Genomic DNA, 25,205 nt, shown 5'->3' with positions numbered 1-25,205 from the left:
CAAAACTGCAAAGCTTGTTGTCTTGTTCGGTTCAAGCGATCGGTTCATTATTTTATTTTGGTCTATGCTTCCATGCCGGAACATCTATCAGTCAGTCAATGATATGAGCTCAAGTTATCTGTGCCGTGTAGTTGTGCGGCTGCTACTATGAACTGTAAGCTACTATCTATTTGGCTTCAAGTTATGCAACCTCACAACTTTTTATGATTCAAACAGTAAAAAATAGCTTCACCTTAAGGAAATTCTACCAAAACACCAAAGTTGAATCATCTCAGTATTGTTGGGGGAAAACAGCAATGGCTAGACTTTGTGGTGTTATAGAATACTTTCAATTTCTCTGTTATCACGTTCTCAATTTCTTCTCACGGTAGATGACCAAGAGACTAATGGTTCAAATGCCTCCCACAGAGGCGAAAGCTGAACCATCTACCTCACCAAATCATTTGGAATATTATTTATTATCATGGAGTAGAAAAGCAGAAACATCTGGTTTCTAGCTCATAGGCATATTTTTTAGAAATGCATGATCTAGGTAATCACAAACAAATTGACTTTAGTTAAATCCATCCCGTAGGATCTTATTAATTAATACCTCCTTTGGTACAAAATATATTCCACCTCTTTTACACTGCATGATATCAAAACAACACTGAGCTTATATCTTCGTGATGAAAGCTTCAGTCATACTATGTTACTAAAAATAAAAAATCATAATTCCTGATGAAAGCAGTTTTACTGATAAAATCTAGTCTTATAACTTCGCTCATGTGTTCAGTATAAAGTCTCTTATGACCAAACTGAAGAAATTAGACTGCAAACAACACATAGAATTTGGTTCAATTATTATAGAAAGAACTTGTCAATCTTTGCTACAGAAGCAGAACTTGTGACATAAACTAAACTAAACCAGGCACCGCAAGAAATTTGTTTTCCAGATCAAAATAATTACATAAACACAAGGAAAACTTCAAGCTTCAGGCACTCCACGAAATCACAACTTAGGCTACTAGCAAGCGATTCAGGGTGCGTTGTCACACGACAGTGTAAAACTTCAATGGTTCGGCTGAAAGCGGTTCATTAAGTGAATCTCCTCGGCAATTCCCGATAACCTTTTGGTTGTCCACCGGAACCAACCAAGTGATCTCGTGGATCCAGGACCCATGACCACGCCAGGCGGGGACACGAGCTGGGGCCTCCATGGTATGTGCGTAGGAGAAGCCTCGCAGGTCGCTGATGAAGCAACTGAGGAGGGGAGCGCTGTAGCGGTGGTGTGAGTGAAAGCGGCATAAAAAGTGGATGTTGGATACGATGCGATGCTGGCGTTTGCAGATGAGGGAGGCACGGGGGAGTGAGGACGGCTGCTGGAGGAGGTGGAGGAGATTCTCAGAGAGTAGGTTTTCATCGTCAGCGGCACCATCGCCCTCGACATCTTGCCCTCCTCACAGCTCGTGTGGCAGGGGGAAATGGTCAAGTGATCAGCATCGTGGACCTGCATTTGCACAAACACCTAGTCAGTAATTTAGCCAGGCCATATGCCTATTCATTAGGGAAACTGTTAATTTTGCACCAAATACGTTAAAATAGCATCTCCGATTAACACAGAGCAGTATAAATAGCATCTCCGATTAATTTAGCCAGGCCATATTCTTTCTTTTTTTTTCCTTTTTTCTTTTTCTTTTTCTTTTTTCTTTTTTCTTTCCTTTTCTCTGCCCTACAAAAGCTTGAAAGGTGCCAACAAAAGCTCTAATAAATGAAAATAAAAGCAAAAATGCTTGGCAAGTTTCAACAAGGGCTAATAATGATATGGCTAATATTCCTCCTTAAAAGATGTGCAAAGCAAAATATGAATGTGCATGGCAAAAGAATCCACTACTTGGAATAGCAAATGAGGAGTTGCTATGATAGGTAGATATGGTGGACTCATTGAAAAACTGAAGTGGCTTAACGGGAGTTTCTCTCTTTTTTTTCTTCTATTCTTTGGGGGTAATTTTACTTGTTGACCTTTTTTTCTCTCATGGTTGATTATCAACCTTGGTTTCTTACCTCTCACATCTCACTCTTTTTAGTGAGAAACTCCACAAGGGGTTCGGATGTACCGGCGGAGTATGCTAGATCCCAATGTAGGAAATGCAATGCCAAGTACCGATGAGGCTAGCAACATAAGATAAAAGGATGATCGGCTTGGAGAACATCTTGTCACAATGAAATGCAAACCTGAAAATGTAAACTTATGAAAAGGTTGTGGAAGCATAGTGAACTCGAAAACCATCTGCGAGAGCACATTTAGTCCAGAACTAGCAAGCACACCACCATGTCCTCATGGATGACCACGAAGCTTTAAGTGAAGTATTTTGATGCATAGCAAAGCGAAGATAAGAACACCTGCACAGAATATTAAATATTGAGTACACCATAAATTTCTTCCAGGAACAAACAAAGAAAGACTGAAATGCCATTAGCTTATTTGTCAACTTGTGAGAAGATAAGTGGTGTTGAGAAGAAATCTTGAATTAATGACTTTGTTTAACTAGTAATGGCGTACCACTCCCACGGTGCGCCATTACTAACTTGGCCCAAAATTTCCACCGAATGCACCCCCTGGACCGCCTTTTCAGTTTAAAAAAAATAAAAGAAATTGATGGAAATATCAAAAAAATAAAAGAAAATAAGTTTCCCATGTGATATGTGGTCTAGTTGTTGAGAAAATTTACAAATATGAATTTCGACTTTATTTGCAAAATCTTTCTGGAATTTGTAAAATGGGCATAACTTTTGCATACGAACTCGGATTAAAAAGTTTTCTATATGAAAAATCATCTACTCAAAAAGTTACATCCAAATTAAACAGGGGGAACCCCGTTAAACATTTTCAAAATCCCCAAAAACCTAACAGAAAAAAAGTTACGGGGCTTTTAAAATCCGGAGGCAAAAAAAATCAAAAAAATTCAAAAAATTTCAAACTTACTAGTGGCGCACCGTATGCTAGGTGCGCCACTAGTAACAGAAAAAAAAAATTGGTTTCGAAAAAAAATTGAATTATTTTTCAAAATATGATACGTAATATGACTGGGAAATTTGAAATATTTTTTCAAAATTTCATCATACTCATGAACTAAGTCCTAGACATCAGCAAAGTTTAATAGGATTGATATGATAAATATATCAACAAGTGCCTATGAAGTGAGATAGTGCGCCATTACTACGAAGTTAAGCGTGCTCGGGCTGGAGTAGTGTGAGGATGGGTGACCTTTCGGGAAGTTTGACCACAGAGTGTGATTTGACCTAAGATTAAGCATATTGACCCGAGATTAAGCCATAGTGACCCGAGATTAAAAAAAAAAATAAAAAAAAAATTTGAAAAAACTTGCTACTAATGGCGCACTCCTGTGCGGTGCTTAGTATACCAGATACTAATGGCGCACCGGTGGTGCGCCATTAGTAAAAAAATCTAATGGCGTGGTGCTAGTGGCGCACCTGTAGTGCGCCATTAGTAGCGAAAACAGATGCGCCACTAGCAGCCCTTTTTCTAGTAGTGTCATTTTAGTGCCTATGTCTGAATATCTGATATGTCATGAGGCTAATTGGATTTCTTACTGAATATCTGAATATCCGAACAAAGTGCGTAAGAGTTTAACCATAAAGATCAAATGTATATATTTACCAGATGTATGTGCATGAAGAACATCACACAAGACCGTCATGTGAGAACTATGCATCATGCATGGATGGACTGAGTGTTACAAGGGTAGAAAAATGTACAACTCCAAGATAGAGAGTCCTGCACAGTGAATGGAAACAGAGAACTGTTAGCAGCAATGAGGCAAAATAAAACTTAAAAAGTGTTTTTCTTTTTGTGTGTGATCATAAAAAAGCAAGGTTATTAACTGGGGATATATACAAGCAAGGTAACATCAGGGTGTCGATGAACATACTGTAGATTGAAATTTCTGAACAATGCATAAAACTATTGAAGTACAGTATGATTATGCATGTACTAACCAGATTATGGACAGAATGGAAGATACAGATTGAGATCTCCAGCATTTCTTCAGCTGGACTGAACTTAATTATGTCATGACAACTTGCTTACCAGGTATGCCTGGACCGACAGGACCACGCCGTTTACCCGGGTTGATCTAAAAAGACCAGAGCAACATTGTAACATTAACTTCTGATTGTACATTTGTAAGTGAATTATGGAACAGATCAACCAGAGTAACGCACTTACAAAGCATCACCCTTTAGTAAGTGAGGTTAGTTTGCACGTAAGCAGCTTTGCAGCGTGTAAATCATCTGGACAAGTGACATCCTAACTTAGTGTTGGCTATAAAAAATTGCACAAGTATTCCATGAACAGCAATGGGTTTTTTTTTGTGTGTGTGTGCAGAAGTAGGTACTTACTGCTGGTAGTTCCCAGAACTTCCTATATTAACAAAACTTCAGAATTTTTTATGAGATTCAGCACAACTTCAAAAGGTCACATGATGAATTTGTGAAACTTCATGTTGCTGTAGTAATTATGATCCATTTCCTTGTAATGAAACTTGTAGAGCTCCTACATCTGGTTCAGAAGAAAGTCAGACATATGTAGATCTTCTAAGAGAATTCACAGGCTTTCCCCTAGCTTGCTTATAGAAATTATTTGCTTCCGAGAAATATAAATGTTCCTATTGTTTAATTAAAGACAATATTAAAGCATGCAACAACTTCAAGATTGGTACAACATTTAATCTTAAAAAGTTTACTTAGCACAACTAGGGAACGATTATTTTTGTTTTCTGAAATCATCGAGGTATCTATACTATATCTAGAGCAGTCTTAAAGTTTCATTTTACATGTAAACACTTACCAAATCTATAACACTGGTAGGAATCCTACAAGTTTGGAGTGAATACTACAAGTGTGCAAAAATGTATAGTTCCAGGATGGAATCCTGCACAATAAATGGAAACAGAGCATTGTTCAGATTATGCAGTAAAAACAAGGTCTGAAGATTAACTGTATATACTTACCAGATTTATGTACAGGCAGGGGATGCCACAAGACCCTCATGTGAGAACTCTGCATGGATGGATCGAGCGAGTCCTTGAATGGCACAAAACTATGCAAATCCAAGGTAGAGCCCTGCACAGAGTATCAAAACAAGTGGGTTATATTCAGAAAACTCGTTACTTAGTAATGAGGCAAAAAAAAACTGAAAATATGTTTTCACAAGGGTAATTGCGGACAGAGATAAACAAGGAAGTATTAGTATTTGTTGACATGAAGGGGAAGTGTCTAGAAAAAGGTGGACTAACATACTGTAGATTATATTCCTAGACAGTAAATTGAACTATTGGATTATGGGTTGATGAGGCATGTACTAACCAGATCATGCACAGAATGTAAGATGCTATTCATGCTCGTACTTGCAACTGAGTGTCCGAGGACCGAGTGTCTGAGTTTTTCAACCAGGCTAGAGGATGCATAAATCGAAAAGGCAAAAAGCAAGCCCTGCACAGAGTATTAAAAGAAGCGGTTTATTGAGATATTACCATAAACCAAACATAAAGGTGAATGGCTTTGATGTTTATGCGGTTAGAAAAAACAAAGGGAATTCGTGTGTAGGTACTAGGAACGAGTACTAGAGAGCAAATAAGTGTTTTGTTTACCTTGGTTTTGTCAGATTTGACTTTACTGGAATTGTCTCTGAAACTTGCTGCACTGCAAAGAAGATAAAATCCTGCAGATTGAGTAGATGGAAACAGAAAAAGCTGTTATTCAGTAATAATGAGGTAAAGCAAAGAAAATAAATGGTTTGACAGTGTGAACAGTTAAAGTAGTGGATTCATATACCATAAAATAAATTTCTAAGCAGGGCATGGATTTATTGTTGGAGTATGGGATGATTACAGTATAAATGGTTATACTGTAATTGCCCCTGAAATTTGCTCCACCGCAAAGTGGATAAAATCCTGTATAGTAGATGGAAACAGAAAACTGTATGATGTGTGGGGCCAGGAGAAAGCAAACGTTAGTTAGGGACAAGATGTGAACAGTCAAAGTCCGTATATTGGAGTTATGGGATGATTACGCACATGATGGATGAATGATGATACAGACTGAAGTCTTGGTGCTTGCACTGGCAAAAACTGATGAGAGCCTGAGAACGAACTACACTTTGCAAACAGAGAGACTTCTACGAGGCTGATGATGTACCACCAATCAAGAAGAGAAAAAGGGAAACCTGCACATAAGATTAAAACAAGTGGGTTTTTCAGTTCAGATGAAACGACAATAATTCTTAAAAACCAAACGGAAAAAAAATCTGAATAATTTCGAAGCTAACGAGGTTAGCAAAAGCAAAGGGAACTTGTGAGTAGGAAGTGAGAATGAGAAGAGGATAAGGACATGTTTGTTACCTTGGACGGATTCGTGAGATTATGATTATTGGAATTTCCCCTATTAACCTGCGGCACTGCCTTTTAAGCTCCTCGCTATTGTCAGCACGGACATCAAGTACTCGCAGGGATTTTTGGAGCCTGTCCTCGGGAAGCGATTTGATGCCGGGGCAGCCCTTGATCACTATTTCCTGCAGAGAACTCGGGAGGACGTCTTTGGGCACTGATTTGATGGCAGGACAATTCGGGATCTCTAATTTTTGCAGAGACGTTGGGAGGCCATCCGAAAAAGTGGGAAGCAATTCGAGCTCAGAACAATCGTAGATCTCTAATTGCCGCAGAGAACTCGGGAGGCCGTCCTTGGGCAATGCTTTCATGGAACATCCGGAGATCTCTAATTTCTGCAGAGAACTCGGGAGGCCGTCCTTGGGCAGCAGCTGGAGCGATGGGCATTCACTGATACATAAGTACTTGATGCTGGCAAGTGTATGTAGACCTGCAGGGAGGAACTGCAATTTGTTGCAGAAACAATATGCGAGCTCTTGGAGGGAGGTGAGAAGCAGGAGGGCATCTCCTGGGATGGGCTCCACTTCTTTGCTACCGAAAAAGCACAATCTGGTGAGGGAGGTGGAGAGCAGGCTGCAGATGGACTCTGACAAAACTCCGGAGGAGTCATCTATTGATAGGGTATGCAGTCTTGAGGAACTGCTGAAACTTAGGTTTGTGAGTTCTTCCAGCTTGGATAGTGTGAGCTGTTCCAGGGAAACCAGACGAGGAGCCCGAAGAGGATGAAAGCAAATTGGGGCAATTATATGCACTCAATTCGCGGAGGGAGTGTAGACGCTGGAGACCTCCTGAATTGGGGACTATTCTCAGCTGGCGGCAACCTCGGAGGATCAACTTCTCTAGTTGGGTAGGCAAGAGCAGCCACTATTTCCTCCTCTTCTTTTGTCTGTTGCTGCTGTGCTCCACTCCGCTTCTCCGACACGCCAACTTCTGTTATATTCTCGCTATCACATATACGCAGGCTGGTGAGCTTCGGGAAATGAGAGAGCAGTTGAGTCACTTCTTTCCCGCTAGCACCACTATTAGTAATGGACACTTCTTCAACTGGAACCTGGTGCGTGACATGGCTCTCACCTCCGAATGGCCACAGTACAATACTCGAATGACCGACTACACTGATGTACTCCAGAGATGATAGCATGCATTTGGATGATATCCATGGGCAAAGGAGGGCAATCTCTTATAATCAACTCTTTTACATCACTGAAATTACAGAAAGCCAACTCATTCCAAATCAAGATATCTGTGCCATCCTCTGCATGAATGATCAAACGATATCCCGGTTTTCTAAAATGACTACTTGAGTAAGCGAGCTCCTGAAAATCCGAGCCTGCTTCTGCTATCTTAATGGAGCATAGAGTACGTGTCCAAGGGATAGGAGGCATTGTCCTCAGGTTTGGGCATCTTACAATCTTGAGCTCCCGTAGTCTAGGGAACCAAGTAACTTCTCCCCTTCTTGCATTGGTTGAGAGCAAGTAGAACATGAAAATGGCAACTCCTTAAGTTCAGGGCAATCTTCAATAATGAGCACTTCCAGGTGGAAGAAGAACCCACAATTTTGATTTCCAGCCCACTTGGTCAGTTTTGGTATCTTAACAAACACTAGCTTTTTCAAATTTTGGAAGCATTTTTTTCAAGACAATTTTTTTGAAAGCTTGGGCTTGAGATGCAACACTTGCACTCAACACGGGGTTCATCAACCAACCATAACTCCCCTAATGGTGGAAAAGTTTTCCAAGACACATCAGCCAAGTGAAGAGATTCCAAATTTTTGACAAAGAGGTTCTCACCTAGCCATGTTGGGCAGTTAGTGCCTCTGTGCCCTCTGATGCACAGATCTCGAAGGTCACTGTGCGGTACAAGATTTTCAAGAACATTTCCTTCTCTTGTGGGATCCCTGTTAGATCGTTTCATACCCCACTCTAATGTTAGTTCTCGCAAGTGGTTTCTATGTATTGGCCTTATTTCATTTACCCCACCTTTCTCTTGCACCTTTTCAAGATTGTAAATGCCAAGTGACCCTCCAAGCTCTGTTAATTGTGCTAGTTGACTTAGTTCGAGACCAACATTTTCTTTTCCAACTTCAAACCTTCTTAATTCTAAAAGCAATTTAAGTTTTCCCACCTCTGATATGTTTGAATGAACTCGAGGCTTATTTTCTGGCACAAGAAAATGACGCAGCTTTACAAGGTTGGTCATATGCCTTATTGAAATGGGACCGTTCCATTGTTCTAGATTTATTACCTCTAGATGATAAAATCTGAACAACATATCAGGCAAATTGATGTTGCATATGTTATGTGATGGCTCAATCCTAAGGTAACGAAGATGGATGGTTTCTGAAAAGTTAGGCAGAATGTCTTCCATAGAGTATGATGCTCCAGATAGAATAATTGTGCGAAGGGCTTTAGCTTTCCTAAACAGATCACAAAAGGTCTTGGCGAAGCTTCCATGGTATTGTCCAAACAACATCAGAGTACGTAGGTTTTCAACTTTCAGTCGTTTACCTAATGCACTCAAATCCTTTTTATAGTCGTCGAAAGTGATTCTATCATTAACATCTTTATCGTCTACAATTATGGATAAATGACGTACAGATGGGGAGATGTGTATGGACCTGACATTAGAACTAGATATGCTAACACATTCATATGACAAAACCTTGGTGGCCAATTCATGCAGTAGATCATGAATAACATAACAATAACGACCATCTTTTCTTTTGTCTTTCTTGAAAAACCCGTAATTGACCAACTCATGCAAATGGCCTAGTCCAACATCTTCAATCCTTTTATTCTGATCACATGGATGCAAAATACCTAGTCCTATCCACAGTTGAACTAACTCCTTGCTATCAAATTCGTAATCTTCAGGAAACAAAGCACAATATACAAACAACTGTTTTAGATGGAAAGGGAGAAAATCAAAGCTAAGTTTGAGGGCTGGCATGATGTCACTCTCACTGGTTTCTAGTTCCCATTCTTTGCTTTCTAGTATTCTTTCCCAATGGTCCAAAGTAAGTTGATTTCTTAGTAATCTGCCTACAGTTTTAGTTGCAAGAGGGGAACCTTTCAAATGGCGCACTACTTCACGACCAGTCTCAGATAATTCATAATGTTTTTCCCATGGTTGTAGCTCGTTACCAAATACACATGCTTCAAAGAAACGCATGGTATCTGCATCACCCAGTCTTTCCAGTTCTATTTTATGATTGGTTGTCCTAACCATTTCAGCTACCTTTGGTATTCGAGTTGTGACTACAATCAAATTACCCTTGGACTCTACCTTTCTGAAAGGTGCCATTAGTTTTTCCCACTCATCCTCTTGATATGCCCACACATCATCCAAGACGAGTAAAAATCTCTTAGCTTTTAATCTTTGTTTGATAAGTTCTTCAACACTAGCATTCTGCTTTTCATCATCAACTCTATCGATTTTGTTGACTATCTCTTGTGCCAACCTATCTGCATTGAAATCGAGAGAGACACAAATCCAAATTGAAGCCTGGAAAGAGCTATTCACTTCTTGGCATATGTGTTGCGTAAAAGTTGTTTTTCCAATACCCCCTGGTCCGAAAATTGGAAGCACGTTAAGTTGTTTGGGACAGTACTCATGACTAATAATGCCATTTTTAATTTTCTTTTTTGGTCATCCCTCCCATATAACTCATATTCTATAATCTCTGATGTGGTTTTTGATCTTTTTATAGCAATTTCTTGGGTACGGTTGTGGCTGGATCCCAACAAATCTAGATTAAGAATTATGGAGACCTTAGCACATACTTCCTTCAGCTGCCCTACCATGTCAATCATTGTTCGAGACATTTGCACCCTATCAAACATCAATTCTTTTGTTTCTATATCTCTCTCGCTTGCACACTCAGACATGATAGCTTGAGCACCATCACCATGGACAGATATGGAAGAATAGCATGGAAAGTGTTTACCGAAAGTGTGGGCAGCGTTGCAAGCACTTGAGATGACCCTGGGCATGCATCCACCATCAACTTTATTAACACCTGCCTTGTTGGTGGGTGTCAATGGCGAGGAGCCGATGCCCCGCCTGCCACGCAAGCGTATGCCTAAGAGGTCATAATCTTGGTGATCACCTGGATCAATTTCTTGGTCACCACCACGGCTAGCAGCACCCAAGCACGGGAGGCACTCGAGTTTGCTGATGGCATGCCTCGCCGTGTGTTCAATATTGGTGCGGATGCCTTGGATGCAACCCACATCGTTCACACCGGCGGCATGGTAGGTTCCTTTAAGTGAGTCCTGGATGCGGAAGTACTCCAGCTCATCCAGCACATCATCAGCCCCGTACGCGAGCTGCTGCAGCTTGCGCAGGAGCTCCTTGAGCGCGAGGCCATGGATGCCCCTGCCCTGCACGTTCTCGAGCATCCCATGTGCATACAGTAGCTCCATCTTGAGGGCGTCAATGTTGCGATCTAGATCAGCACTAGCCGCCCAGGACTCTAGCAAGCCATCTGTGACCGGGGCCAGTGCCTTGCCCAGCACCCACTTGGCCGCGCCTATGGCGGTGTCCATCCTCGGGCTGAAACACAGTTTGCAAATACATATATTTATTATTGGTCACTACTATAAAAGAGTAACATTACTGATTCAAGATCGATGGTTGGAGACGAAGATTAGCTGGAAGAAAGATGCATGTACCGCCGTGAACCCCCCTGCCTCGAGGGTGTTGAGGTGACCCAAGGCGTAGCGGGTTGATGTGGGATGTGCGCAGGAGAAAGAGATAGCAAAGCAATCAGCAGCTAGCCGTAGCGTGTGTGGAGAGCAATGTGCAGGAGGAGGGGTGATATAAAGAGAGGGTCAAGGCTCTCCCTCCCAAAAAGCAATTACGGGATGAAGTGAAATAATGGCTGCCGACAAGGCGTTCGAGTGGCGCCAAAGTAAAAGAAGAGGCTCTGCTTCAGATCTTGTGCCGCAGATGCCTCCTAATTTGACCCAATATTGCAATGGGAGCGTTTTAACAGTGTCCGCGGGCATGCTCGCGGAAACGTCATTTGTCCATGCAAACAATGTTTATCACTTTGTCCCCAAAACTGTCCTAAAAATGCATATGATGGATGGGATGAAAAGAGAGGAGAAAGCAAAAGGAGTGAGAAAAGTGGTTCGGGGTGGGCCAAGTTTGAAGAGGTGGGCGGTTAGACACCCATTTCCTTTTCACATATGAGTTGGGTTTGAGGTCTGTGGACAGTGGCGAAGCCACATAGGAATCTCGGGGGCCAAAGCAAAAACATGAACAATTAGGAGGGCAAAAAACAGTTTTTTTCCTTATCTAGGCCATGCATAGTAATTTTCTTCATTGTTTTGCCTAGGGCTGAGGGCCACGCCCCCCTCACACTTGTACTAAGCTCCGCAAATTGACGAGAACAAAGCCAAATGGATGTAGGCCGAAGGACCAAGGGAGCTTGGGCATTGAAAATCTCGAAGTAAAAAATAAGTGTCTGCTTAGCAAATGGCTATATAGACTACCGGTTGAGATGGAAGGGGTATGGATACAGCTCTTGCGTAATAAATACTTGCATTCTAAAACACTAGCGCAAGTTATGGCACAATCATTTGACTCTCCTTTTTGGAAGGGGCTTATGAGGACAAAGAATGCTTTCTTCAACAGGAGCAAATTTATTGTAGGAAATGGATAGGTACCATGTTTTGGGAAGATACCTGGTTAGCTGATACCCCACTAGCTGCGCAGTACCCTTCCCTATATAACATTGTGCAACAGAAAGATGTTTTGTTTCTGCGGTGTTGGGGTATGTTCCTCTTAACATTCAGTTTAGACGATCGCTAATAGGTGAACGTTGGGATAGATGGTTGTTGGAAATATGCCCTAGAGGCAATAATAAATTAGTTATTATTATATTTCCTTGTTTATGATACTCGTTTATTATCCATGCTAGAATTGTATTGATAGGAAACTCGGATACATGTGTGGATACATAGACAACACCATGTCCCTAGTAAGCCTCTAGTTGACTAGCTCGTTGATCAATAGATGGTTACGGTTTCCTGACCATGGACATTGGATGTCATCGATAACGGGATCACATCATTAGGAGAATGATGTGATGGACAAAGACCCAATCCTAAGCCTAGCACAAGATCATGTAGTTCGTATGCTAAAGCTTTTCTAATGTCAAGTATCATTTCCTTAGACCATGAGATTGTGCAACTCCCGGATACCGTAGGAGTGCTTTGGGTGTGACAAACGTCACAACGTAACTGGGTGGCTATAAAGGTACACTACAGGTATCTCCGAATGTGTCTGTTGGGTTGGCACGAATCGAGACTAGGATTTGTCACTCCGTGTAAACGGAGAGGTATCTCTGGGCCCACTCGGTAGGACATCATCATAATGTGCACAATGTGATCAAGGAGTTTATCACGGGATGATGTGTTACGAAATGAGTAAAGAGACTTGCCGGTAACGAGATTGAACAAGGTATCGGGATACCGACGATCGAATCTCGGGCAAGTATCGTACCGCTAGACAAAGGGAATTGTATACGGGATTGATTAAGTCCTTGACATCGTGGTTCATCCGATGAGATCATCGTGGAACATGTGGGAGCCAACATGGGTATCCAGATCCCGCTTTTGGTTATTGACCGGAGAGTCATCTCGGTCATGTCTGCATGTCTCCCGAACCCGTAGGGCCTACACACTTAAGGTTCGGTGACGCTAGGGTTTTAGAGATATTAGTATGCAGTAACCCGAGAGTTGATCGGAGTCCCAGATGAGATCCCGGACGTCACGAGGAGTTCCGGAATGGTCCGGAGGTAAAGATTTATATATGGGAAGTCTTGTTTTGGTCACCGGAAAAGTTTCGCGCATTTTCGGTATTGTACCGGGAGTGCCGAAAGGGGTCCGGGGGTCCACCAAGGGGGTCCACCTGCCCCGGGGGGGCCACATGGGCTGTAGGGGTGTGCGCCTTGGCCTATATGGGCCAAGGGCACCAGCCCCAAGAGGCCCATGCGCCAAGAGATAAGGGAAAGGAAGAGTCCTAAAGGGGGAAGGCACCTCCTGGGTGCCTTGGGGAGGATGGACTCCTCCCTGGCCGCACCCTTCCTTGGAGGAAGGTCCAAGGCTGCGCCCCCCCTCTCCCTTGGCCCTATATATAGAGGGGGGAAGGGAGGGCAGCAACACCTAAGCCCTGGCACCTCCCTCTCCCTCCCATGACACATCTCCCTCCTCCCGCAGCGCTTGGCGAAGCCCTGTTGGAATCCCTCTACTTCCACCACCACGCCGTCGTGCTGCTGGATCTCCATCAACCTCTCCTTCCCCCTTGCTGGATCAAGAAGGAGGAGACGTCGCTGCTCCTTACGTGTGTTGAACGCGGAGGTGCCGTCCGTTCGGCGCTAGGATCATGATTTGGATCACGACGAGTACGACTCCATCAACCCCGTTCTCTTGAACGCTTCCGCGCGCGATCTACAAGGGTATGTAGATCCACTCCTCCCTCGTTTCTAGATGACTCCATAGATTGATCTTGGTGATGCGTAGAAAATTTTGAATTTCTGCTACGTTCCCCAACAGTGGCATCATGAGCTAGGTCTATGCGTAGTTTCTATGCACGAGTAGAACACAAAGTAGTTGTGGGCGTTGATTTTGTTCAATATGCTTACCATTACTAGTCCAATCTTGATTCGGTGGCATTGTGGGATGAAGCGGCCCGGACCGACCTTACACGTACTCTTACGTGAGACTGGTTCCACCGACTAACATGCACTAGTTGCATAAGGTGGCTAGCGGGTGTCTGTCTCTCCCACTTTAGTCGGATCGGATTCGATGAAAAGGGTCCTTATGAAGGGTAAATAGCAATTGGCATATCACGTTGTGGTTTTTGCGTAGGTAAGAAACGTTCTTGCTAGAAACCCATAGCAGCCACGTAAAACATGCAAACAACAATTAGAGGACGTCTAACTTGTTTTTGCAGGGTATGCTATGTGATGTGATATGGACAAAGGATGTGATGAATGATATATGTGATGTATGAGATGATCATGTTCTTGTAATAGGAATCACGACTTGCATGTCGATGAGGATGACAACCGGCAGGAGCCATAGGAGTTGTCTTTATTAATTGTATGACCTGCGTGTCAACATAAACATCATGTAATTACTTTACTTTATTGCTAACCGTTAGCTGTAGTAGTAGAAGTAATAGTTGACGAGGCAACTTCATGAAGACACGATGATAGAGATCATGATGATGGAGATCATGGTGTCATGCCGGTGACGATGATGATCATGGAGCCCCGAAGATGAAGATCAAAAGGAGCAATATGATATTGGCCATATCATGTCACTATTTGATTGCATGTGATGTTTATCATGTCTATACATCTTATTTGCTTAGAATGACGGTAGTAAATAAGATGATCCCTCACTAAAATTTCAAGAAGGTGTTCCCCCTAACTGTGCACCGTTGTGAAAGTTCGTCGTTTCGAAGCACCACGTGATGATCGGGTGTGATAGATTCTTACGTTCGAATACAACGGGTGTTGACGAGCCTAGCATGTACAGACATGGCCTCGGAACACATGCGAAACACTTAGGTTAACTTGACGAGCCTAGCATGTACAGACAGGGCCTCGGAACACAAGAGACCGAAAGGTCGAGCATGAGTCGTATGGTAGATACGATCAACATGAAGATGTTCACCGATGTTGACTAGTCCGTCTCACGTGATGATCGGACACGACCTAGTTGACTCGGATCATGTAATCACTTAGATGACTGGAGGGATGTCTATCTGAGTGGGAGTTCATAAGATGAACTTAATTATCCTGAACATAGTCAAAAGGTCTTCGCAAATTATGTCGTAGCTCGCGCTTCAGTTCTACTGTTTAGATATGTTCCTAGAGAAAATTTAGTTGAAAGTTGATAGTAGTAATTATGCAGACTAGGTCCGTAAACTGAGATTTGTCCTCATTGCTTCATAGAAGGCTTATGTCCTTAATGCACCGCTCAGTGTGCTGAACCTCGAACGTTGTCTATGGATGTTGCGAACATCTGACATACACATTTTGATAACTACGTGATAGTTCAGTTAAACGGCTTAGAGTTGAGGCACCGAAGATGTTTTGAAACGTCGCGAAACATATGAGATGTTTCGAGGGCTGAAATTGGGATTTCAGGCTCGTGCCCACGTCAAGAGGTATAAGACCTCCGACGATTTTCTTAGCCTGCAAACTAAGGGAGAAAAGCTCAATTGTTGAACTTGTGCTCAGATTGTCTGAGTACAGCAATCGCTTGAATCAAGTGGGAGTTGATCTTCCAGATGAGATAGTGATGTTTCTCCGAAGTCATTACCACCAAGCTGCTAGAGCTTCGTGATGAACTATAATATATCAGGGACATATATGATGATCCTTGAGTTATTCGTGATGTTTGACACCACAAAAGTAGAAATCAAGAAGGAGCATCAATTGTTGATGGTTGGTGAAACCACTAGTTTCAAGAAGGGCAAGGACACGAAGGGATACTTCATGAAACGGCAATTCAGCTGCTACTCTAGTGAAGAAACCCAAGGTTGAACCCAAACCCGAGACTAAGTGCTTCTGTAATAAGGGGAACAACCACTGGAGTAGAATTACCCTAGATACTTGGTAGATGAGAAGGCTGGCAAGGTCGATAGAAGTATATTGGATATACATTGTGTTGATGTGTACTTTACTAGTACTCCTAGTAGCACCAGGGTATTAGATACCGGTTCGGTTGCTAAGTGTTAGTAACTCGAAATAAAAGCTACGGAATAAACGAAGACTAGCTAAAGGTGAGCTGACGATATGTGTTGGAAGTGTTTCCAATGTTGATATGATCAAGCATCGCACGCTCCCTCTACCATCGAGATTGGTGTTTGCGTTGAGCATACACATGATTGGATTATGTCTATCGCAATACGGTTATTCATTTAAGGAGAATAATGGTTACTCTGTTTATTTGAATAATACCTTCAATGGTCTTGCACCTAAAATGAATGGTTCATTGAATCTCGATCATAGTGATACACATGTTCATGCCAAAAGATATAAGATAGTAATGATAGTACCACCTACTTGTGGCACTCCCACTTAAGTCATATCGGTATAAAACGCATGAAGAAGCTCCATGTTGATGGATCTTTGGACTCACTCATTTTTGAAAGGATTGAGACATGCGAACCATGTTTGTTGGTAGATATGCATGAAGAAACTCTATACAAATGGATCGTTTGGACTCACTTGATTTTGAATCACTTGAGACATGCAAATCATACCACATGGGCAAGATGACTGAAAGCCTCGTTTTCAGTAAAATGGAACTAGAAAGCAACTTGTTGGAAGTAATACATTTTGATGTGTGCAGTCCAATGAGTGCTGAGGCGTGTAGTGGATATCGTTATGTTCTTACTTCACAGATGATTTGAGTAGATGTTGAGTATATTTACTTGATGAATCACGAGTCTGAATTATTAGGTTCAAGTGATTTCAGGGTGAAGTTGAAAGATCGTCGTGACAAGAGGATAAAATATCTATGATATGATCATAGAGATGAATATCTGAATTACGAGTTTGGCACAGAATTAAGACATTGTGGAAATTATTTCACAACTAATACAGCCTGGAACACCATAGTGTGATGGTGTGTCCGAACATCATAACTGCATCCTATTAGATATGATGCATACCATGATGTCTCTTATCGAATTATCACAATAGTTTATGGGTTAGGCATTAGAGATAACCACATTCACTTTAAAAGGGGCACCACGTAATTCCGATGAGATGACACCGTATGAACTATGGTTTAGAGAAACCGAAGCTGTCATTTCTTAGAAGTTTGGGGCTGCAATGCTTATGTGGAAAAGTTTCAGGCTGATAAGCTCGAACCCAAAGCGGATAAATGCATCTTCATAGGACACCCAAAACAGTTGGGTATGCCTCCTGTCTCAGATCCGAAAGCAATAAGGGATTGTTTCTAGAATCGGGTCCTTTCTCGAGGAAAAGTTTCTCTCGAAAGAATTGAGTGGGAGGATGGTGGAGACTTGATGAGGTTATTGAACCGTCTCTTCAACTAGTGTGTGGCAGGGCACATGAGTTGTTCCTGTGGCACCTACACCAATTGAAGTGGAAGCTTATGATATTGATCATGAAACTTCAGATCAAGTCACTACCAAACCTCGTGGGATGACAAGGATGCGTACTACTTCAGAGTGGTACGTAATCCTGTCTTGGAAGTCATGTTGCTAGACAACAATGAACCTACGAGCTATGGAGAAGCGATGGTGGGCCTGGATTCCAAAATGGCTCGAGGCCATATAATCCGAGAGAGGATCCATATATGAAAACAAAGTGTAGACTTTGGGAGAACTACTTGATGGTCGTAAGGCTGTTAGGTACATATGGATTTTAAAAGGAAGACGAACAATGATGGTAGGTATCACCATTAAGAAAGCTCGACTTGTCGTTAAGATGTTTTCTGACAAGTTCAAGGAGTTGACTGCGATGAGACTTTCTCACTCGTAGCGATGCTAAGAGTCTGTTGGGATTATATTAGCAATTACTGCATTATTTGTGAAATCTTGCAGATAGGATGCCAAAAACCATTGTTTCCTCGACGATTTTTGAGGAAAGGTTGTATGTGATACAACCAGAAGGTTTTGTTAATCCTGAAAGATGCTAATAAGTATGCAAAGCTCCAGCAATCCTTCTAAGGACTGGAGTAAGCATCTCGGAGTTGGAATGTATGCTTTGATAAGATGATCAAAGTTTTGGGTGTATACAAAGTTTATGAGAAACTTGTATTTCCAAAGAAGTGAGTGGGAGCACTATAGAACTTCTGATAAATATATGTTGACATATTGTTGATCAGAAATGACGTAGAATTTCTGGAAAGCATATAGGGTTATTTGGAAAGTATTTTTCAATGGAAAGCCTGGATTAAGCTACTTGAACATTGAGCATCAAGATCTATAAGGATAGATCAAAATTCTTAATGGTACTTTCAAATGAGCACATACCTTGACATGATCTTAAAGGTGTTCAAGATGGACCAGTCAAAGAAGGAGTTCTTGCCTGAGTTGTAAGGTATGAAGTTAAGACTTAAAGCTCAACCACGGCAGAAGAAAGAGGAAGGACGAAGGTCGTCCCCTATGCTTTTGTCATAGGCTCTATACGGTATGCCATGCTGAGTACCGCACCTGATGTGTGCCTTGCCACATATTTGGCAAGAGGGTACAAAGGTAATCTAGGAGTAGATCACCAGATAGCGGTCTAAATTATCTTTAGAGGAATAAGGATATGTTTCTCGGTTATGGAGGTGATAAAGAGTTCGACGTAAAGAGTTGCGTCGATGCAAGCTTAACACCTATCCGGATAGCTCTGAGTAGAGATACCGGATACGTATAATGGAGCAACAATTTAGAATAGCTCCAAGTAGAACAGTTATTTGAAATGGCTCCAAATGTAGCGTAGTAGTTGCATCTACAAGATGACATAAGAAATTTGCGAAGTACATATAGATCTGAAAGATTCAGACCCGTTGACTATAACATCTCTCACAAGCATAACATGTTCAAACCCAAAACTCATCGAGTGTTAATCACATGGTAATGTGAACTAGATTATTGACTCTAGTAAACTCTTTGGGTGTTATTCACATGGGGATGTGACCTTGAGTGTTAATCACATATCGATGTGAACTGGATTACTGACTCTAGTGCAAGTGGGAGACTGTTGGAAATATGCCCTAGAGGCAATAATAAATTAGTTATTATTATATTTCCTTGTTCATGATAATCGTTTATTATCCATGCTAGAATTGTATTGATAGGAAACTCAGATACATGTGTGGATACATAGACAACACCATGTCCCTAGTAAGCCTCTAGTTGACTAGCTCGTTGATCAATAGATGGTTACGGTTTCCTGACCATGGACATTGGATGTCATTGATAACGAGATCACATCATTAGGAGAATGATGTGATGGACAAAGACCCAATCTTAAGCCTAGCACAAGATCATGTAGTTCGTATGCTAAAGCTTTTCTAATGTCAAGTATCATTTCCTTAGACCATGAGATTGTGCAACTCCCGGATACCGTAGGAGTGCTTTGGGTGTGCCAAACGTCACAACATAACTGGGTGGCTATAAAGGTACACTACAGGTATCTCCGAAAGTGTCTGTTGGGTTTGTTGGGGAACGTAGCATAAATTCAAAATTTTCCTACGTGTCACCAAGATCTATCTATGGAGTCATCTTGCAACGAGGGAGGAGTGGATCTACATACCCTTGTAGATCGCGCGTGGAAGCGTTCAAGAGAACGGGGTTGATGGAGTCGTACTCGTCGTGATCCAAATCACCGATGATCCTAGCGCCGAACGGACGGCACCTCCGCGTTCAACACACGTATGGAGCAGCGACGTCTCCTCCTTCTTGATCCAGCAAGGGGGAAGGAGAGGTTGATGGAGATCCAGCAGCACGATGGCGTGGTGGTGGAAGTAGCGGGATTCCAACAGGGCTTCGCCAAGCGCTGCGGGAGGAGGAAGGTGTGTCATGGGAGGGAGAGGGAGGCGCCAGGGCTTAGGTATGGTTGCCCTCCCTTCCCCCCACTATATATAGGGCCAAGGGAAAGGGGGAGGGCGCAGCCTTGCCCCTTCCTCCAAGGAAGGGTGCGGCCAAGGGGGGGGAGGAGTCCATCCTCCCCAAGGCACCTCGGAGGTGCCTTCCCCTTTTAGGACTCTCCCCTCCTCTTGTCCCTTTGGCGCATGGGCCTCTAGGGGCTGGTGCCCTTGGCCCATATAGGCCAAGGCACACCCCCTACAGCCCATGTGGCCCCCCGGGGCCGGTGGCCCCACCTGGTGGACCCCCGGGACCCTTCTGGTGGTCCCGGTACAATACCGGTGACCCCGAAACTTGTCCCGATGGCCAAAATAGCACTTCATATATATAATTCTTTACCTCCGGACCATTCCGGAACTCCTCGTGACGTCCGGGATCTCATCCGGGACTCCAAACAACTTTCGGGTTACCGCATACTAATATCTCCATAACCCTAGCGTCACCGAACCTTAAGTGTGTAGACCCTACGGGTTCGGAAGACATGCAGACATGACCGAGATGACTCTCCGGTCAATAACCAACAGCGGGATCTGGATACCCATGTTGGCTCCCACATGTTCCACGATGATCTCATCGGATGAACCACGATGTCAAGGACTTAATCAATCCCGTATACAATTCCCTTTGTCTAGCGGTACGATACTTGCCCGAGATTCGATTGTCGGTATCCCGATACCTTGTTCAATCTCGTTACCGGCAAGTCTCTTTACTCGTTTCATAACACATCATCCCGTGATCAACTCCTTGATCACATTGTGCACATTATGATGATGTCCTACCGAGTGGGCCCAGAGATACCTCTCCGTCACACGGAGTGACAAATCCCAGTCTCGATTCGTGCCAACCCAACAGACACTTTCGGAGATACCTATAGTGTACCTTTATAGCCACTCAGTTACGTTGTGACGTTTGGCACACCCAAAGCATTCCTACGGTATCCGGGAGTTGCACAATCTCATGGTCTAAGGAAATGATACTTGACATTAGAAAAGCTTTAGCATACGAACTACACGATCTTGTGCTATGCTTAGGATTGGGTCTTGTCCATCACATCATTCTCCTAATGATGTGATCCCGTTATCAATGACATCCAATGTCCATGGTTAGGAAACCGTAACCATCTATTGATCAACGAGCTAGTCAACTAGAGGCTTACTAGGGACATGGTGTTGTCTATGTATCCACACATGTATCTGAGTTTCCTATCAATACAATTCTAGCATGGATAATAAACGATTATCATGAACAAGGAAATATAATAATAATCAATTTATTATTGCCTCTAGGGCATATTTCCAACAGTCTCCCACTTGCACTAGAGTCAATAATCTAGTGTACATCGCCATGTGATTAACACTCAAGGTCACATCCCCATGTGACTAACACCCAAAGAGTTTACTAGAGTCAATAATCTAGTTCACATTACCATGTGATTAACACTCGATGAGTTCTGGGTTTGATCATGTTATGCTTGTGAGAGATGTTATAGTCAACGGGTCTAAATCTTTCAGATCCGTATGTACTTCGCAAATCTCTATGTCATCTTGTAGATGCAACTACTACGCTACATTTGGAGCTATTCCAAATAACTGTTCTACTATACGAATCCAGTTTACTACTCAGAATAATCTGGATTAGTGTCAAAGTTTGCATCGGCGTAACCCTTTACGACAAACTCTTTTACCACCTCCATAATCGAGAAAATTCCTTAGTCCACTAGTTACTAAGGATAACTTTGCCGCTGTCTTGTGATCCATTCTTGGATCACTCTTGTACCCCTTGACTGACTCATGGCAAGGCACATTTCAGGTGCGGTACATAGCATGGCATACCGTATAGAGCCTATGACAAAAGCATAGGGGACGACCTTCGTCCTTCCTCTTTCTTCTGCCGTGGTCGAGCTTTAAGTCTTAACTTCATACCTTACAACTCAGGCAAGAACTCCTTCTTTGACTGATCCATCTTGAACACCACCAAGATCATGTCAAGGTATGTGCTCATTTGAAAGTACCATTAAGCGTTTTGATCTATCCTTATAGAACTTGATGCTCAATGTTCAAGTAGCTTAATCCAGGCTTTCCATTGAAAAACACTTTCCAAATAACCCTATATGCTTTCCAGAAATTCTACGTCATTTCTGATCAACAATATGTCAACAACATATACTCATCGGGAATTCTATAGTGCTCCCACTCACCCTTTTGGAAATACAAGTTTCTCATAAACTTTGTATAAACCCAAAAATCTTTGATCATCATCAAAGCATACATTCCAACTCCGAGATGCTCACTCCAGTCCTTAGAAGGATTGCTGGAGCTTTGCATACTTATTAGCATCTTTCAGGATTGACAAAACCTTCCGGTTGTATCACATACAACCTTTCTTCAAGAAAATCGTCGAGGAAACAATGTTTTGACATCCTATCTGCAAGATTTCATAAATAATGCAGTAATCGCTAATATAATTCCAACAGACTCTTAGCATCGCTACGAGTGAGAAAGTCTCATCGTAGTCAACTCCTTGAACTTGTCGGAAAACATCTTAACGACAAGTCGAGCTTTCTTAATGGTGACATTTACCATCATTGTCCGTCTTCCTTTTAAAATCCATCTGTACTCAATAGCCTTACGACCATCGAGTTGTTCTGCCAAAGTCTACACTTTGTTTTCATACATCGATCCTTTCTCGGATTTTATGGCCTCGAGCCATTTATCGGAATCCGGGCCCACCATCGCTTCTCCATAGCTCGTAGGTTCATTGTTGTCTAGCAACATGACTTCCAAGACAGGATTACGTACCACTCTGAAGTAGTATGCATCCTTATCATCCCACGAGGTTTGGTAGTGACTTGATCTGAAGTTTCATGATCACTGTCATAAGCTTCTACTTTAATTGGTGTAGGTGCCACAGGAACAACTCCCTGTGCCCTGCCACACGCTAGTTGAAGAGACGGTTCAATAACCTCATCAAGTCTCCACCATCCTCCCACTCAATTCTTTCGAGAGAAACTTTTCCTCGAGAAAGGACCCGATTCTAGAAACAATCCCTTATTGCTTTCGAATCTGAGACAGGAGGTATACCCAACTGTTTTTGGGTGTCCTATGAGGATGCATTTATCCGCTTTGGGTTCAAGCTTATCAGCCTGAAACTTTTTTTCACATAAGCGTCGCAGCCCCAAACTTTTAAGAAATGACAGCTTAGGTTTCTCTAAACCATTGTTCATACGTTGTCATCTCATCGGAATTACGTGGTGCCCTATTTAAAGTGAATGTGGTTGTCTCTAATGCCTAACCCATAAATTATTGTGGTAATTCGATAAGAGACATCATGGTATGCATCATATCCAATGGGTTGCAGTTATGATGTACGGACACACCATCACACTACGGTGTTCCAGGCTGTATTAGTTGTGAAACAATTTCCACAATGTCTTAATTCTGTGCCAAACTCGTAATTCAGATATTCATCTCTATGATCATATCATAGATATTTTATCCTCTTGTCACGACGATCTTTCAACTTCACCCTGAAATTACTTGAACCTTTCAATAATTCAGACTCGTGATTCATCAAGTAAATATACTCAACATCTACTCAAATCATCTGTGAAGTAAGAACATAACGATATCCACTACATGCCTCAGCACTCATTGGATTGCACACATCAAAATGTATTACTTCCAACAAGTTGCTTTCTAGTCCCATTTTACTGAAAACGAGGCTTTCAGTCATCTTTCCCATGTGGTATGATTTGCATGTCTCAAGTGATTCAAAATCAAGTGAGTCCAAACGATTCATCTGTATAGAATTTCTTCATGCATATCTACCAACAAACATGGTTCGCATGTCTCAATCCTTTCAAAAATGAGTGAGTCCAAAGATCCATCAACATGGAGCCTCTTCATGCGTTTTACACCGATATGACTTAAGTGGGAGTGCCACAAGTAGGTGGTACTATCATTACTATCCTATATCTTTTGGCATGAACATGTGTATCACTACGATCGAGATTCAATAAACCATTCATTTCAGGTGTAAGACCATTGAAGGTATTATTCAAATAAACAGAGTAACCATTATTCTCTTTAAATGAATAACCGTATTGCGATAGACATAATCCAATCATGTCTATGCTCAACGCAAACACCAATCTCGATGGTAGAGGGAGCGTGCGATGCTTGATCATATCAACATTGGAAACACTTCCAACACATATCGTCAGCTCACCTTTAGCTAGTCTCCGTTTATTCCGTAGCTTTTATTTCGAGTTACTAACACTTAGCAACCGAACCGGTATCTAATACCCTGGGGCTACTAGGAGTACTAGTAAAGTACACATTAACACAATGTATATCCAATATACTTCTATCGACCTTGCCAGCCTTCTCATCTACCAAGTATCTAGGGTAATTCTGCTCCAGTGGTTGTTCCCCTTATTACAGAAGCACTCAGTCTTGGGTTTGGGTTCAACCTTGGGTTTCTTCACTAGAGCAGCAGCTGATTTGCCGTTTCATGAAGCATCCCTTTTTGGCCTTGCCCTTCTTGAAACTAGTGGTTTCACCAACCATCAACAATTGATGCTCCTTCTTGATCTCTACTTTTGTGGTGTCAAACATCGCGAATATCTCAAGGATCATCATATATGTCCCTGACATATTATAGTTCATCATGAAGCTCAAGCAGCTTGGTGGTAATGACTTCGGAGAACCATCACTATTTCATCTGGAAGATCAACTCCCACTCGATTCAAGCGGTTGTTGTACTCAGACAATCTGAGCACAAGTTCAACAATTGAGCTTTTCTCCCTTAGTTTGCAGGCTAAGAAAATCGTCGGATGTCTTATACCTCTTGACGTGGGCACGAGCCTGAAATCCCAATTTCATCCCTCGAAACATCTCATATGTTTCGCGACATTTCAAAACGTCTTCGGGGCCTTAACTCTAAGTCGTTTAACTGAACTATCACGTAGTTATCAAAATGTGTATGTCAGATGTTCGCAACATCCATAGACAACGTTCGAGGTTCAGCACACTGAGCGGTGCATTAAGGACATAAGCCTTCTATGAAGCAATGAGGACAAACCTCAGTTTACGGACCTAGTCCGCATAATTACTACTATCAACTTTC

At 42.3% G+C, this 25,205-nt stretch overlaps 1 pseudogene; it reads right to left on the bottom strand.

Annotated features, from left to right (window-relative positions):
- Positions 1 to 798: 798 nt before the first annotated feature.
- LOC119315569 lies at positions 799 to 11,455 on the bottom strand (annotated as a pseudogene).
- Between the last annotated feature and the right edge of the window lie 13,750 nt (positions 11,456 to 25,205).

This window comes from Triticum dicoccoides, chromosome 6A (genome assembly GCF_002162155.2).
Source record: "Triticum dicoccoides isolate Atlit2015 ecotype Zavitan chromosome 6A, WEW_v2.0, whole genome shotgun sequence".
NCBI classification, from domain to species: Eukaryota; Viridiplantae; Streptophyta; class Magnoliopsida; order Poales; family Poaceae; genus Triticum; species Triticum dicoccoides.
This window is presented reverse-complemented; position numbering and strand designations above follow the sequence as displayed.